This window comes from Rhagoletis pomonella, unplaced genomic scaffold (genome assembly GCF_013731165.1).
Source record: "Rhagoletis pomonella isolate Grant_MI unplaced genomic scaffold, Rhpom_1.0 Rhpom_scaffold_00007, whole genome shotgun sequence".
Lineage (NCBI taxonomy): Eukaryota > Metazoa > Arthropoda > Insecta > Diptera > Tephritidae > Rhagoletis > Rhagoletis pomonella.
The window spans coordinates 3100762-3107001 of NW_023458561.1; positions in this window are offsets into that span (position 1 = coordinate 3100762).

The following is a 6240-nucleotide window of genomic DNA, read 5'->3' on the forward strand; positions in this document are numbered from 1 at the left end:
CAAAATGATGGAGAGTCTGCTCAAAATACGCTTGACGTCAGCCATAGGAAGGGACACTCAACTATAGCAGCAGTTGGCGAAGTAGTCGAGGCGGTACATAAGGACGAAGAAGCCTGCCACGAGGCGCGGCCAATAGTGCTGCTAGTCACACTGGACGTCAAGAACGCCTTCAACTCGGCAAGATGGAACGGTCATTCAAGATTCCAACATACCTGCTAGATATGATCCGGGACTACCTCAGAGACCGTTGGCTTTTGTACGATACAACACAAGGTCAGAGAAAGAGGCGTATAACCGGCGGAGTGGCACAGGGGTTTGTACTTGGCCCGGACCTCTAGAACGCCACGTACGACAGTCTGCTGCGCACGGAAATGCCGGAGAGCGCCTTCCTTGTCGTCTTCGCGGACGACGTGGCCGCCGTCATAACAGCAAGAAACGTCCAGCTAGCACAGCTCAAGCTAAACCAGGTCATGCGCAACGTCAGTGGATGGATGAGTGATCACGGTCTGCAATTGGCTACAGCCAAAACGGAGATCGTGCTTCTCACCAGAAAACGGATCCCAACAATTATAAATATGATGGTCGGACCTCAACTCATGACGACTTCTAGGTCTACGAAATACCTAGGGGTGAAGCTTGACAGCAAACTCACATTCTGGGAACACATCCATGGAGTATGTGAAAAAGCTGCGCAGAGCACGGTGGCTCTAAGCCGGCTGATGGCGAACGTGGGCGGCCCGAAGCCATGCCGCAGGAAGCTTCTGATGACAGCGGTCCAATCGGTGCTCCTGTACGGAGCAGAAATATGGGCCGACGCATTGAAAGTCAAAAAATACCGGATTCAAATGTCTTCGGTCCAGCGGAGAGGGGCACTACGCATTGCTTCTGCATACCGTACAGTGTCCGCGGACGCGGTTCTAGTTATTTCTGGCAACAAGCCAATTGAGCTACTCGCTTACGAGCGAAAAGAGATTTACAATCTCAGTGCCGAGATAGGTCGAGCAGCTGCCGCGGCAAGGGCGCGCGAGCAACTGATCCAGCAGTGGCAACAAAACTGGAATGCGAGCACAAAAGGTCGATGGACGCACTCCCTGATAGCCGACCTTCAAACATGGCTGAACAGACCACATGGGGAAGTCGATTTCTACCTGACGCAATTCCTCACCGGTCATGTTACATCCGAGAATATCTTCATAGAATGGCCTCACCGTTCTGTCACTACTGTGGAAACGTCGAAGATAACGGGTACCACACATTCTTCACCTGCGAACACTTCTTGATTTTGCAGAATGTTGGAAGAAAGACACGGAGACATAACTCCGAACAACATAGTTGGGGTAATGATCTCCAGCGCAGAAAAGTGGGAAGCAGTTGCGAGATACGTGAAATTCGTACTCCGCTGCAAACGAGAGGACGGTTGTCTACTGAGGACACCCGAATTAAACGCCCCTACAAAAGAGCAGCCCCAAGGCTCTAGCAGCGCGCTCCTGCATCTGAAGACATGCAGAACTGCGGTGCCAGATGCGGGATTCTTGCGCGGGCGGTGGGTTTGGGTTTTAAGGGGTAGCCTAACACGCTTCGGTGGGAGTCCCAAACTCGGGGAAGGTAGTATAGAGACTAGCGCCCCCGGCCAGTGCATAAAGCATTTCCCTCTCCAAAAAAAAAAACAAAAAAAAAAAACAATAATAATACATACATACATATGTTGTAAACTTGACTTTTAAATAATAAACGCGAGTTAAGGTTGTAGGCACGTCCGTGCGCTTCTCCAGTATATCTATTTCTATTCGTTCTTGTTTTTAGTACCTTCTCTTAGCTCTAACTCGCTACTTGTTTATAGTGTTGCCATCCTTATGTTTTTTTTTGTACTACAACTTATTCTACTTTGCCGGTAGGCGGAAGCCCTGACATATAATTTTAGAGGCGATCATCTGATTAGCTAATCTGTACACTCGTTGCTAGTGCAGGGCGCTGCCATACTTGTTTTATGTTAGTTACGTATTTTCGTAGATTACAGCTTCGGCCAACCTGACAGCTACAATCGGTGACAGGTAATAAGGTCAATGGAAATAAGGTCAATTGACTTTATTTCCCACCCTGGTGCGAAATAAAGTCAATTGACATTATTACCTTTTCAAAAGCGAAATAAAGTCAACAACAATATGGAAATAAAGTCATTGACGCTATTTCCTCATTCAAATGGAAATAGCGTCAACAATGCTTAAAGTATGTCGATTCATAGAAAAAAATGTTGTTCTTACAATAAGCATTGCCCCGTAAGTGTTGTTTTTTAATAGATGAAAAAGGTGATTGCCAAATCCTCAGTGTTGTGATATTAATCCACACACAATCATGAACTACCACCATTTGATTTTATTAAACAAAATTTAATTACGAATGTGTAAAAACACGATGCGAAAAACGAATCGCCTGTGCACAGCTGGAATACGAGAAATATTTGAAGAAAGAGTGTAGAAATGATCCATAACTTGCAAAACATGTTTCGTTTCCACAAAAATAAAGCGAACACTATTAAATTGAAGAAACAGTCCATGTCCAAAATCCCCGGAGGAACACTGAAAGAATTCTGTGTTATATTAGCATATTTTGAACGAACTCGGAATGTCTAAGGTGGAAAAGAAACCAACTTTTCTATAAGGAAACAATTATAGAAAAATAATTTTCTTACACTATATTCATGCCCCCGCCAGTAATTTGTGACGACATCATTTAAAAGCAGCTAAGGAGAATGACGACACTATTTATTAGATGGCACATTCAACGAGCCAATGTGCCAAAATGCGGGTATAAACAATTATTGATTATTTAATATCGGAACCGAGATCATATAAGTTAATTGATTGGTTTTCACACACTTTTGAAACACAAATTATATGCTTTTTTACTGCAGACAAGTTGTTGCCGCAAAACACAGCAGAAATCTTCCAATCAGGGCTGGCAGCCAGTGTTGCCGTTTTAGTCCTTTGGTGGCTAGATTTAGCTACCACATAATTTTTTTGGCCACATAAATTTAAAATTGCCCCTAGCCCTTTTTTAGCCCTTTTTATTTATTTTTGGCATGAAAAAGTTGTATATGCTTAATTTGTTTTTTTTTTTTGCATTTATGTAAGAGATGAATTTTTAAACTAAGAAAGACTGATATATATACATACATATATGTATTGTATGTTCCCTACGCTTTTATAAATACATACTGGGGTATTCCATGAGTATGTGAAACATTGTCTCCAATTATATAGTAACTTATTGAACATGGAATGCTTGATGAATCAATGCTAAATATCTCAAATTAACGTACTTTCTAAGAAAAAATTTAGTTATATTATTTTATTACACTGTAAATGCACTCAAAACTTCAACATTAGAAAAGTAATTGAATACGACAATATATTTTAATATAGAAGTCTCTGCAAAATCAAGTATTTACAAAGTTATTATTTTTTTGAAGTGGGGAATACATGTCTCTATCTTTCTTCGTCCCAAAGAAGCAACATGGCATTGAAGAAAAATAAGCATTTAAATTATATAAAGGGGTGAAAACACTACGGTTTTGAATGTCCCACCCGTGACAAAAAGGTTTTAAACTTCGTATTGCTTAGTTACTACTTCGGGGATTTTTCTATAATTTCATAACTAGAGTGTGTTTATACTTTGCAGTGCTATTTCATCTCTTTTATTATATTATAAGTGCCTACTTTAGAGATTTTGAAACCTTTTATCGTGTCCCGCCCGTGACAATCACTTATACATTTTTTTCTAATGGTGAATAACAATAAAAAAAAAAACAAGTTTAACGTCTCAAACCTATGTTTAATGCCACAAAAATTTGAAGTTCAGGTTGACTAAACACCATAATACTGTTGATGGGCTAAGCGATGTAGTAAAAAATTTCGCGTGGTCAGCTCGAAAGGTCAAGGTAAACATTACTATCATAGAGACGCCAGAGAATTCTATGATGAGGGTTGCTTAACAACAATCCAAAAGTCAATACTAACAATTACCCTATCTAGAAGTTCGCCTAACTTATAAATTCAATCCAATAAATAGCCTTTAAGTGACAAAGATATATGTATCTGCGTACAAGTATTCTAATGCAGATAACTTTTCGGATTAGACATCAATACACAAGATCATTTCTGACGTTCTATGGTTTCACCAAAGAATAGATAAATTTGAGCCTGATTTGTCCATGAAATCAGTTTTCCAAAAATAACTCAACTCCAGCCACTCTTAGGGCCCGTTACTCAATGTTTGGTTAACACTAACAGCAGGTTAGACATCGCTATCGACGTGATAACGTAGTCGTTATCAGGGTTGTTGCGAATATTCGCATTCGCATTCGCAACCGCGGAGCTTCCGCATTAATTTTAACATTCGCATTCGCAATAATCAATGCGGATCTTTTGCGAATGCGAATATTGAAGGAACCGAAAATAACAGTTTTTTTTTTACCAGTTAAACTTGGCCAGATATTTTTTATTCCCAATTAAAAGTCTTTTCCGGATAATAAACAAACCGCTTATCCAAATTAAACAAGTTTGGTACCAAATGAAGGAAATGTCTAAACGAGCAAAGCAACCCATTGAAAAATATTTCAATAAAAAATGTTAATTAATTACCATAGAGCAAACCTTGGGTCTGGTATATGAATTTCTTTAGTATTACATGATACAAAAAAATACAAATAGCGGTGGTAACCTTCTTTCGTTATTTCTGATCAAAAGCTATTTCAGTAACAAAAAAAAGGATTAAAATTGAATTACAAAAACTAAAATCGAAAAACGCGGTTGACGTTACAGGTTCTCCAAATTCTGAAACAACCAAAAGAATGAGAATGAAGAATTCTTTGGAAAACAACGGTGTTTAAACAACGATCTTGCCATGATACAAGATTGTGAAGATTAAAGTCAGGAGGGCACATCCGACAATTGCAACCCGATGCATCCATGTTTAACCTGTAGTTATTGTTAGCCAGACATACATAGATAGTTTAAATAAACTTGAAACTCATGAGGGCACATTCAAAATTTCATTGCAATCAAATGCACCGTGCAGAAGTGCATTTGGAAAAAGCATATAAAATTTCATGCGTTTGCAAATAATCCATTCTCCCATGCTTTTTAACACATCAAACTGGCGACTTCTAGCTTTCGTTTGGTATAAATATTGCCCCCTAAAATTGATCCTGAGGGCAGCAGAATATCGTGCGTCTTAAAATGACCCTACTGTGATAAAAGTGGGTCAATTGATCTTGTATTTGGCCTCTAACAATTATCATACCTAAGCCTTTTGATATGGATCTCACTAGAACCTCCATTCCATGAAGAAAATCGTACGTGTCCCACCCGTGACAAAAGTGGTCCTACCCGTGACAGGAGAATTTTGAATTTTTTAATAATAAACAACTAATTCTTGTTATGGTTTGTGCTTTGTTAGGATTGCTGGTTCTTTTATGTATAGTAAAACATCTAATTCAGATAGAAATGTTAAGTAAATTCACAGACTTTCTGTGAAATATATGTTCTCCAAAAAGCAGGGTCTTTTCTTTGTCCTACCCGTGACAGAAGAAACAGCCCGGATTTTTCCGATATAAAATCAAGTTGTAATATTTTTCGTATTTGGTAATAACTCGTATATTAGTGAACTAGGTGTACCTTTATCGAAATGTAGAATTGCTTAGTACTTTATACTTAAATTTAAAAAAGAAAACCTATTTTTGCTGTACAAATGTCCCACCCGTGACGATGGAATACCCCTACTGTAAAAGTATTGGGGCTGTTAACTTATCTTTTAACGATTTAACTATAGTTTAAAATAGATAAGTTCACGGCCCTTAATATGCTAAATTTGTTAAATGACCCATGAAGTCTATTGACCTTGTATGTTCTTGTGGTGTGATTGTACCAGCATGCCGTTAGTGGTGAAATTAGCTCAATTTTCTAAGTAAAAAGTATTTTGGCGGAAATTTCTTGCAATATATGAGTCAAAGCCGTATTTGTGGAAGATTACGTTCACGATATTGCAGTTGTGAATTACAAAAAAAAAAACAATGTTTAATAAAATGCTAGAAAAATTATTAAATTTCGGCTCTAATCATTTCGATCTTTCCTCGACCTCATTTGTAAAGAAATAAATATTGTACCAGCATGCTGGTAAGTTATATGCTTCGAGCCTGATGGTACAATCACTTGATGGAACCAGCAAGCTGGTGTCGTATAT